This window comes from Bidens hawaiensis, unplaced genomic scaffold (genome assembly GCF_021521415.1).
Source record: "Bidens hawaiensis isolate Kalapana, Puna unplaced genomic scaffold, B.hawaiensis_p1.1 tig00004020_1, whole genome shotgun sequence".
NCBI lineage: Eukaryota > Viridiplantae > Streptophyta > Magnoliopsida > Asterales > Asteraceae > Bidens > Bidens hawaiensis.
Window position 1 is genome coordinate 1,524,236 of NW_027491236.1, and position 12,412 is coordinate 1,536,647.

Genomic DNA, 12,412 nt, shown 5'->3' on the forward strand with positions numbered 1-12,412 from the left:
TGGACTATGGATGTGTCGTGGAGGGCATGCACGCTTTTTTGAAAGGTTATATTTATTTTGACATGAAAAAAAATGCATATTTCTTTCCATTAAAAGAGTGATATTAAACTTTCTTCATCTTCCAAGATTAATATCAAGATCCAAATACTTATATGCCATTCAATGTAAATTATGTGAACACCTCTTTATGTGTGGTATTGTTAAATAACAACACAAATCACCTTGTTAATCCATATATGTTGTTAAGTGTAATTAATACCTTAGGCAAATGGAGTTTGGCTATATTAGACCTACTACTATATATAACGTGAACTAAAATCTAAATTGGTAACCAACACACCATGAATATAGTTTGTTAGACCAACTCAAACACAGTTACATGTCGAGGCCCCTTGCTTGTTATGTAAGAAAGATAAATATTAGATGAATTTGTGAGTAGATGAGAGAAGAGTGCCGCCTGTGAAAAAAGAGAGGATAGAGATGGTCTCCCAGTGTGGAGGCATGCAAAATGCATGAATGCATTGTAGTAGGAGATAAAGAAATGAGAGGTTTATCAATTGCAAGTCTACACTCGTTTAACAATGAACTGCAAAACATGACCAATGTAATAAATGCCATACAAGGCTTATGACCATCTTACAAATGATAGCATTGAAACCGTCTTGGAAAAGAAAAATTATATAAATATATATACAAAATAAATAAGTAAAGAAATAACATTTATCATCCCCACTCGTGGCCTAATGGCAGGAGGCTTGAGTTCTTCAATGAAGACCCAACTTTGATCCTCAATTGTAGGGCTGTTCAAAAAGACCGCGACTTGCTTGAATAGCCCAAAAAAAGCTCGATTCTAAATGAGCTCGGCTCGATTTCTAAACGAGCCAAGCTTGAGCCAGGGTCAGCTCGCCTCGTTGCTCGGTCTTGGCTCAACTCGTTAGCTTGGCTCGTTGGCCTATTTAGATCAAACCTAAATTTTAATATCTATATATACTAATAGCATACCAAGAAATAAATAAATAAAAACTATGCATATATTATATCACTCTATCCCTAAAATCTTATAAAAAAATAACAAAAAAGTAAAACATATTAAGTTATAAATTCTCTAGTTTATAAGTTTTATACAATATGTATGCTCAAATTATACCTTTTGCTTTTATATATCAAAATTTGTAAAATAAAAAATAATAAATAACAAATAAAAAATTAAAGGAGCCCGGCTTGACTCGAGCTTTAAACGAGCCAAGCTCGAGCTTGGTTTTTCAGCTCGATAAAGAAAACGAGCCAAGCTCGAGCACACCCTGGCTCGGCTCAGCTCGATTACAGCCCTACTCAATTGTGTCACTTTGGGTGGATATTGATAAGGAAGGATTTAAACTAGGCCGTGCGATGTTGTCAGTTCGAATCCCAAGCCCACCCGAGTTTTAATCCTACAGTGCATTACACCATAGAGTTATTCTCTTGTACTGGCATAACGACTATTAAGTGGCAGCTGTTTCTCCTCATGGGACCTGCCAAACCAAACCTTAAAGTCAGCATGCGACCTAACACACAAGAAAATCGTAGCAAGTTTGTCACTTTGTAATAAAGAATCAAAACATAAAGTGAATTTAAGTTTGAAGATATTAAACAGCATCACATGAAACCAAAAATCAAACAAAATGAGTAGGCGTGGGCTTCCATCCTTTGTTTCTTCACAACACATGATTAGATGAGATGCTATGAACCGATTATGATGATGCTGATGATGACTACCTGCCATAACATTAACACCCTTTATCTCTATCTCTATATCTATATATAGACACAAGTTCACAACATACAAATGGCCTCCTTGCTTCATTACAATCACACCACACCTCCGATTATTTTTCTTCGAAGACACGCTAATTTAGGATCCAACCCGAACCCCAACCCGAATCCGAACCCGTGCTCCTCGTCCTCCTGTTGCCACGGATTTTCCTGGGCTTTCTCAAATTGTTTTGGTTTGTTCTTCGGTTTGTCTTATGATTAGTTTAGTTTATTCAAATGGGTGGTGTTTTATTTTTGTTTTCTTGATTTTATTGCTCAAGAGGAAAGATGTTGGCAATCTTTTCATGAGAATTATTGAGGGTATCTGTTAATTTTGTGTTTTCCCCCATTTGTATTATTATTATTATTATTATTATTATTATTATTATTATTATTATTATTATTATTATTATTATTATTATTACCATGTTCTTGTCTCATAAAGCTTCAAACTTTATTGTATTCTTTTTGGGATTATTAAATAGTATGTGCCCTGTGTTTAGAAACCAACATTTATTCACTTTAATTATGCCCTAGTTCTTAAATGGAAGTGATCAGGTGAAAATATAATAATTACTAGGATTTTAATGTTCAAACGAGTGTAACCGGTAAAATCCCAAGGGTGTTTTTACCGAAATCCGTGTATCAAAAATCCTTTTTTTTGCGGGATATAATAATATTTCGTCTATAGTGATTTTTGTGTTCTAGAACTCTATTTGTTGTTTATAATTTGTGGGTTTGAATTTTTGTAGGTGTAAATAATATTTGGAAGAATCAAAGTCTGAAAGCTCACGCGATGAGCTCAACTCGAACTCATGGGAGCTTCATATCACCAAGTGCTGCCAATGGGGTGAAAGATGAAGAACAGGATCATCTTCTTGTTCTTGTTCATGGAATATATGCAAGGTAATGTGTTAATTATTATTACAATAATGCTCCAAATCTTTAAATAGTTGTAGACGTTGTCGTTTTTCTGTTTATAATTTGAGATGTTTGGGTCAACTTTATGTTCCTTGACATCTTTACTCAGTAACATATTAATACAGTTCCAGTTCTTGCTAATGCAATATTCTTTGATAGACACCGGTTGATATATTAGTATTTGGTTATTGTCTTTTAGATTGTAAATGAGCATCTGTGTTCATGTTTGATACCAACATGAACAATACTGTAAATCACTTTATGCAGCTCGAGTGACTGGAGATATGTAGAAGCAGAGCTCAAAAGACGATTGGGGCGACACTTTTTGATATACGGTATGACTTCCTCATATTTTCATTTATTTCATTTATGGTCATCGCTTGTTTGTTTTTTACATTTTAATGGATTGCATTCTCTTCTTTTGAAGAACTACACATAGTGTCAAACTGTCATTATACTTTTAAAATCTGGTATTTAGGTTATTTTGATGGATGATGTGGCTAAATGTCTATGCTTATATATGTATGTATATATGTGTGTGTGTGCGTGCGTGCACGTATGTACTTATTGGCATGGTTCTATACCAATTTTAAGCAGAGAACCATGAAAACCGTCTTATGTATCACATTTAAAGTATTAGGTACACGTGGTTATGTGGTTTTCACGGTTACTCTACTTATAATTGGTTTTGTATTGAGGGAACTCTCTCTCTCTCTCTCTCTCCTATATATATGATATTTTATTTTATCCCAATATCCCATCACAGCAAGTTCTTGTAACGCTTACTCTAAAACCTTTGCTGGAATTGACGGGGCTGGAAAAAGGTTAGCAGATGAAGTAAGTATCCAAATCTCTTCCGTGTGCTTATTGCATTATATCTCATGTATGATACTTGATCACGAACATACATACAGGTGAAGCAAGTTGTGAAGAGTAGAGAAAACCTTAAAAGAATATCTTTTTTAGCCCACTCGCTCGGTGGTCTAATTGCACGATATGCAATAGGTGCTCTTTATACCCGTATTGATGATAAATCAGCCGGTCAGATTGCCGGGTTGGAGGCCATTAGTTTTATAACCCTAGCAACACCGCACCTCGGTGTTAGAGGCAACAAGCAGGTTTGGCTTTCTTAATATTTGAAATCGATTCAATTGATTGTAGGACTTCAATTTGTAACATTATGTTTTTTTATTTATTATTCAGCTTCCGTTTCTTCTTGGTGTTCCCATGTTAGAAAAAATTGCAGCTCCAATGGCTCCTATTTTTGTGGGACGGACAGGTAGTCAACTGTTTTAACCGATGGTAAACCCGACCGACCGCCTCTGCTTTTGAGGATGACAACAGATGCTGAAGAAGCCGATTTTATGTAAGTCTAAACAACTAAATATGGAAATCTTCATTAAAAGAAATAGTGAAATTAAAATGCTTATTGTTTGAGTTGCAGATCGGCTCTCGGTGCGTTTAAATATCGTGTTTTGTATGCCAATGCCGCCTATGATCGTATCCTACATGCATTTAATTTGTTGCTCTTCATGCTTTTCTTTCGTTTTGTTTGTTTCAACTTAACATTTACTACTAGATATGGTTGATCGGCGTACATCCTCAATCAGAAGGGAGTCCGAGCTTGTTAAGGTACATTATGTGTGTGTGTGTGTGTGTGTAGGAATGTTTTCATATGGGAAACTATATATTTGAGAATCATTTTATTAACTTATTAGCTAGTCAACATGAATCATCAGAATTTATATTGTATTTATCGATGAATACATTCACCAGTAAATACACTATTTGTAGAGGCATTAATATTTTATCAAAGTTGCAAGTTCACACCAAAACGTGAAATAATTTTATATTCTGTTTTATATTAGATATATATAGTTTAAATTTTTATGCCCGGTCCTGTTATGAAAACAAAACATCGAATATTCATATAATATTTCTAGACCACATGAAATATAATCGGAATGTACATTTATATGCTTAAATTCTCAGCCTCCTTTCAAATCTTTGGATGTTTATAAACACGTCGTTGATGTGGAGTATTGCCCACCCGTAGAATCCCAAGGCTCAAATTTTCCTCCCGAAGCGGCAAGAGCAAAAGAAGCAGCCCAAAATGTCCCCACTACTCAAAATACCCTCGAATACCGCGAGATCATGGAAGGTAGACTCATTAACCTTTCAATTTAAGTCATCCAATAACTAAACAAACCTCCACTAATTACAGAGGAAATGATCCGCGGGTTACAACAATTGGGATGGAAAAAAGTTGATGTCAGTTTCCACTCTTCACTTTGGCCGTTCTTCGCACATAACAATATTCATGTACGTTATTTGTTTAATCATCATTTTGTGTGTAAAGAACAAACTTTTAAACTCGGTTTTTGTGTAATTTTCAGGTGAAAGATGAATGGTTTCATAAAGCGGGAGCTGGAGTGGTCGCGCATGTTGCTGATACTATAAATCAGCAAGAAAAGCAACACCAAACTTCTTCATTCATCACTGCTAGTTTGTAGTTATGGCATGTGCTTCAAATAATGACAAGACTTGGGCCATTTTACTAACCAAATTCATATATATAAGTATATTTATGTACCATGTATACGCATGTACAAGTACATGTATATGGGGTAGTGGTCCGGTGACAAACCGGGCAGCTTGAGTGAGAAGTTGAATAAAGTATAGGTTTAGTTTTGGAAAGGACATATATTGAATGTTTGCCTGTTTGATGTATGTATGTATGTATAAGTGTTCACAAAATAATGTAAAGAAATATATTTCAAGTTTTGTTTGTGTTTAGTTATTGGTATGAGGGTTTGAAATTAATGTTAATAAGAGTTAGAAAATAGAATCATATCTATGAAAATAGGGAACTATCAAATAAGCCACATTTTTTTAGAATGATAACAAAAAGACTCTTCACACACATAAGAACAGTATATTACTAAATTATTTAGATCATGAATTCATGATGCATGAGCATATCCCACAGAGTTTTGTAATAAGGTTTCAAATTCATGGATTACATATATCCTTAAGATCATTAAAAAAGGTAGGTAAGAATATTACTTAAGGCCTCATCTGCAACGATCTTATACATCTTTTCCGTCGGATGAACTGCGTCCCAAAACAAAAATCTATCTCGATTGGCACATGTACCCCAAGCCTTGACAAGTAACACCATATTCAATCGTTCCAGTCCCACAACACCCCTTTGTAGTATCTATAAACCCTGTACATGATATAATTTCATTCAAAATTAAAATAGAATGCAGTTATATAATGCATACATGCAGTTCTTGAAGCAAGAACTGACCGTATTTATTAGGGTTCTGAATTGCCCTTTGAACGAGACCATAAATGTCGACGTAGGCCGTTTTCATCCCTAAAGTTGTTTTTAATGTAAGCAATGCGTTTTTTATCTTCGAGTTGAATGAAATAGCTACGTTGTTGTATTCATCGTCACATTTGGATGCACCCTTCAATGTCTTGACCAAAGGCATGCATCCAAAAGGAGGAGCCCCAACAATCACCAATCTTCTTGCTCCCATGGAATGCATTTTCTACATCAATTCATACTCATCATATGTCAATGATGTCATTATGCTTATCTTATACTCCAATTCATATATTCATAGAAATTACATATGTTAATGTTTAACTTTTGAGAAAATAAAAACGATCACTTTTTATATGTTTTATACCACTGACATGAGACGTGAATTTGTTCCCAAATGTCTGAGGTATTAAACACATAGCAAAGTAGCTATTTACATTATTTTGTCACGTTTTCTTCATTCAAAAAGTGAGTACCTTGACGTAACCACGAAAAAGAGAGATCAAGTAATCTCCATATTGATCGACAGTGTATTGGGCACGTCGTGTGAACTCCACGTAATAGTTTTGTAGAAAATCGTTTGTTCCCATGCTTAATATAAACACAGCGTTCTTGATAGATTCATGAGCCTTCTGCGGTCCTACCTTCATGCTAAAGTTTCTTTTATAATGCACAAAATACTTAAATTGGTGCGACAAGGACAACACATTCTTCACATCAATAAAATAAACTTGATCTTAGCATGACAAACTAAAAATCAGTCAATGATAAAACTTAAAAAGAATATTTGCATTAAGTTTGAAAATTAATTATATAAGGTTGAATTATTTTTAAGATATTGTATACATACGTAGACTATAAATTAACATGCAAGCATAAATTACTATTTTTAAATTTTTGTTCCAATCTCAAGCCCATATATTTGGTGAGGCATTGTTATCTTACCATGCATATCATGATACGACATAGTTGTACCATTTTAAAGAAAGTACATTAGCTAGGGCCAGAAATAGATTCAAAAAGTTAGCCGATTTTCCTTATATAACTTATAAAGCACATACCGATACTTGAGCAGTAAGGTTATCATAGCCTGAACCGCTAGAAGCAAAACTAACACCATGGGAGAGATCAAAGGGCCTCGCCGGTCCTTGGTCGAGATATGGTCGAATCTCCTTCGTATAACCCAATGCCTCGGCTGAATGATATAAAATCAATATTTATTATTACTTTTTGTTTTTGTACTCATGACATCATAAATTGTTACAACTTTGATAATGATTAAATTATATTTAATTCATAAATAAATATAACATAGATGTACAAGTTAGCATTTCAATGCAATAAAATGAATGCGACGCGTTCTAGTGCTTTTTTGCACTTAATGCTACATTTGCCGATCTGTAGTGGAACATACCCAAGAAATTAAAAAATTAAAATCAAGAATTATGTAAATCAAATAAATAATGAAACTTAATCTAATTAATCTCATATAATAATACCTTTTAATTTAAAACTACACTCTTATTTAAATCTTCTCCATTAGATTTTTATAAAAATGTCTCCCTCTTTAAAACGCACACTCTCTCTCAATAAAAACAATATATTAGCGATTATATTTACAAATCGGTAGTTTTATTTTTCATTAACTTAACCTAGTTAAAAATGTTATTAATTAACCACATGTTAATGTTGGAAGTTGGAAGCTTTGTTTGTGAAGAGTTTGGCAGTAATACTAATCTTATATATGTACTTTAAGAAAATAATGTTGAACAACAAGGCATAAGAAGCTTTTTTATACCGGCTAACTCACACATTCTAAAACTATTTTATAAGTACGCATCTTTATCCTTTATGGTACTAAAATGCAACCATCCGGGCTGTTAACAACGATACATCTAGACTACAAACTCTTTTGTATATAGGATTTTACTCATCACGTTTGTACATAAAATAGCACAATTAAAGTAAATTTATTTCAGTTTAAAACGAAAAAAAATTGTTTTATTAACAGTTGTTATGTTCGGTTTATAGAGTTTATGTACATCAGCTTTTATTGAGTTTATGTATCAAAGTTTATGAGTACCTATGAAGTCAGTGGCAAGCCTTCCATTACTAAACCTCCCGGTGGGTCGACCACCAAAGAAGTCCACCCCGTACGGTGGAAAGTTACTCTTATCATCCGTAATAAGGCGGCTGTTATTCCCCGGATCAACACTTGAATCGCCAAACACGAACAGACCGGTTATATTATTCTTGGCTGCAATCTGCCTTATTTGAGAAATAGAGATGGCATGGGCTTGTGGAACTAAGGTTACAACAACAAACATCACCACCACTAGCATGATGTTCATCATAAGTAACCTGGTCATATTTGTTTACTTGTAAATGTTTCAAGTTAATGGAGACCTCTCCTTTGAGCTCACACTTGATGAAAATGACCAAAGCTTCTATATGCCATAAATAGACATTCAACAGTAGGTCATTAAAAGATATGTTTGGTTTGGAAGATTAACATTTATTTTGCTTTTATCTAACGCTTGATGAAAATGACCAAAACCTCTATATATATATAGCCATAAAGACTTTTGGTTGCTGTACGTGTTGCACCTTGTATTTGTACAATTGTGCTATTTGTTTAGTATACAGGAAAGGACCAACAATTTATTCAAATTATTTATCACAAATAAAATGGTTACCAATAAAACACAAAAACATTCAATAGGAAATTTTTTCTGTAAGTATATTTAACTATATGATATGTATCAATATACAATTTGTAACTTTCAAGGAACTAAAAGAATAATATCCATATCTATACTATATATAATACATGAGACAAGGGTAAATTAAGACACTTAATTTTAAAAGTTTTACAAATGCTAATGCATAAAGTACATGTGTAAAAAAAGGTAAACTTGTCTTTTAAACACAATTCACATAACTTACAAGTTTGCTCCTCTTATTTTTAACCATATTATGTTTTTAATTTTAATCTTAAAATAACTCCCCACTATAATTTTTAAACGACCATAATTTTTTGTATGCTAACATTTTTGAAAAAAAAGTGCACCATAAAATCGATTAATTTATTCTCTTCAATTTGAGTAGATATTGTTATAATTCTTTTGAATTTTTAAAAAATTAATATGTTGCGTAGGGGTGCTCAATGCCGGTTTTTTTATGGTTTGTAAGTTAAACTTGTGAGCCCAACCATTGGTATCGATTTTTCATCGTCCAAAACCATAATTGAATCATTGAAAATTGAAACCGAAACATTACCAACTCTCTTATATATAACAAAAGAGGAAAAATGATAATTTTAGCAACATAAATGGTAAAGATTAATGGAATGCCTAGGATGCGAAATTATAAAAGAACGAAGATTACAAAAAATCATGATGGAATTAGGTTAATTTAAAGTTGTAATAATCTTGTTTACTTGTATTAAAAAAGACTTTGTTTAATTATATCTTAACTATATCTAATATATATAACAAACCTTGTCAAATACTAAATAATAAAGGAGATTGAAATGTATGCAACATTTAAAGTTTGATTTGGTTTCATTTGGCCGGTTTTCAGTATAAGCCGCGAACCAAACTGTTCGCTACGGTTTTCGAAAATTTTTAAATCAACCAACCGAGTGAAAGTAAAAAAAAATAACGACCATGAAACCAAACTAATGAACGGTTTAAAAGGTCTAAAGGTTTTAAGCTGAACCATGAACACTCTTAATTGTTACGTGATTCACAGGGTGCGTTCGGACACCCGCCGCATCGCGCAGGCAACAGCCTAGTTATATATAATACATAAGACAAGGGTAAATTAAGACACTTGATTTTAAGAGTTTTACAAATTCTAATGCATAAAGTACATGTGTTAATAGGGGTAAACTTGTCTTTTAAACATAACATAATTTATCCAACTTACAAGTTTGCCCACTCATCTTTAATCATATTATGTATTTAATTCAATTTTAAACTAACTTTCTACCCATGATTTTTAAACGACAATAACTTTTTCATACGCTAATATTTTTGTAGAAAAATTACACCATAAAAACGAACATTTTATTCTCTTCAATTTGAATATGATGTTATAATTTTTAAAATTTAAACAAATTAATATGTTACGTAGGGGCGTTCAATGCCGATTCTGATGGTTTTTAAGTTAAGCTTGTGAGCCTAACGTTAGTATCATTTTTTGTCATCCAAATCCAAAACTCAACCATTGAAAATTGAAACCAAATTGTTACGATATGGTTCCGGTTTGGTTTCACAGTTTAAGCTATGGTAATAATGTTGTTTAAAATAATTATTAATTTAACTGTACCATCAATCCTAACTAAGCATCAACAAAATATGATACCTTAGAGGATCATAATATGAAGAATGATAATTTTAAGTTTTAACCACATAAATGGAAGACCTAAGACGCGAAATAATAACAAGAACAAAGATTACTACAAATCATACTGGAATTAGATTAAAATAAAGTTGTTATATCCAAGTTCACCTATATTTAAAAAGACTTTGTTCAATTGTATTTTAACTATATCTAATATATATAACAAAACATATATAATACTAAATAATAAAAGAAATAAAATGCATTCAACATTTACAGTCTGGTCAGGTTTCATATAGCCGATTTTTGGTATAAACCGCGAACCAAACCATTGACTTCGGTTTGAAAATTTTGAAACAGACCTACGACCAATAGTAAAAATATCAATTGTGAAACTACACCGATATCCGGTTTAAACTGTTTCACGGTTTTAAACCAAGCGATAACCATGAACACTCATAAGTGTTACGTGATTTACAGGATTTGCGTTCAAACACCCGCCGCATCGCGCGGGCACCTTTCTAGTATATATATACATCTACATAATTTTGATTGTTTAACCCATAAGTGAATCACATTTGTTTGTAATGTTTCGGGTATTCCTTGGTGGTTTGGGTTGTAGTTAGTTGGTTTTTCTTTTTTAATATATTTAGACTTTAAAAAGAAGACACATGTAAACAGATATATTAAAATGAATATGAAAAGAAAATACAGTTGTATATATTTATAGCACTTTTAATGAGTCGAATATAAAATGACACACAACTATATCTCTATTTCATTTGAATGATTTCTTTTCAAAGATACAAGTTGGCCTTTAAACTGTTTTGTATTGCTTTTACTATATATAATATAAACTATCATCATTTATGTAAATGTTTTGAAAATAGTAAAGTTAAACATAGAAAATGCACTTTTGAATTTCTATAAAACTTATATTAAATTCGTTTTTATTTTAAATTATCTACTTCACGAAGTCCATATAAAACATTGACGAGTTATATCAGTTTATTAATTGTATTCTTTCATGAAATGATACTAACTTATTATAACAAAACCAATAATAAAAAAAATGGTAGTCATATTAGTAGTAATAATAATATAATAACTGTAATAATAAAACATGGGTTAACTATAATTTTTAAAAGATTAAGATAGTAACATGGTCAAAATGTAAGAACATATAAATCTAGCCTGAGCAAAATGCTTTTTATGAAAGCAAAGTAGGTGATCGGAGAAAATCCATGTAGTATACTCTTAATAAAATTTTAAAAGGTTTAATAAAATAAAACAGGGATAAAAGATTAAAAAGAGAAAGACAAAAGTAAGAAAAATTAAAAAATTGTGAAAGTTACACTTGCTGCCTTTTATGTGTAAGAGAATTAATGTAAGATTTATTTATTTATTTATTTATTTGTAACGAGCTTAAAGCAATTTACAAGTAGATATGGAATATACATAAAAGGCAAATTTTTACTCGGAATGTTGTGAGATGATTTAAGAAGTGAATGATATTTGATGGGAAAACACTTTAAAAATTTGTTTACAAGTAAAATTTAAGTTAACAACCACAACAACAATAATAATAATAGTACTACTACTACTACTAATACTAATAATAATAATAATAATAATAACAACAACGTGTGGTTTGTTGGAGGAGACAGCCGAGCACATCTTTGTTTTGTGCAGTTTACCCAATTGGTTTGGCTTGCCATCTCCAATTGGTGTCCGTGATATTGTCGAATTATACAAACATACCAAGTTTCCAAAGAGAAAGGCAAAAGTGTTTGATGCGGTATGTCTCGTCACGTTTGGTGTTTATGGAATGCTAGAAACGATATGGTGCACAATGGCTCGATAGGGACGGTTGGTAGCATTGTGGATGAGGTTAAAATCCTTAGTTTTCTTTGGGTTAAAAATAGGATGAATGGGTTATTGACTATCATTCTCGTGGGCGGATTAGGGAAAATTTGTAATATATTAGGTTGAGTCTGTAACTTGTAGTTCCTGGTGTTG

The 12,412-nt window shown here is 32.2% G+C and overlaps 2 pseudogenes across 2 annotated transcripts; one reads left to right on the forward strand and one right to left on the reverse strand.

The window, feature by feature from the left end:
* The first annotated feature begins 2,541 nt into the window (after positions 1 to 2,541).
* Positions 2,542 to 5,414, forward strand: LOC143625119 (lipid droplet phospholipase 1-like; annotated as a pseudogene). The gene is made up of 10 exons (XR_013152218.1): positions 2,542 to 2,697; positions 2,980 to 3,047; positions 3,479 to 3,549; positions 3,627 to 3,830; positions 3,916 to 4,078; positions 4,157 to 4,212; positions 4,292 to 4,344; positions 4,705 to 4,873; positions 4,937 to 5,034; positions 5,109 to 5,414. The product of XR_013152218.1 is annotated as a lipid droplet phospholipase 1-like (transcript).
* Positions 5,415 to 5,752: 338 nt separating this feature from the next.
* Positions 5,753 to 8,426, reverse strand: LOC143625120 (GDSL esterase/lipase At5g45950-like; annotated as a pseudogene). The gene is made up of 5 exons (XR_013152219.1): positions 8,130 to 8,426; positions 7,108 to 7,241; positions 6,523 to 6,756; positions 6,026 to 6,272; positions 5,753 to 5,941 (listed from the first exon to the last, which is right to left on the reverse strand). The product of XR_013152219.1 is annotated as a GDSL esterase/lipase At5g45950-like (transcript).
* Between the last annotated feature and the right edge of the window lie 3,986 nt (positions 8,427 to 12,412).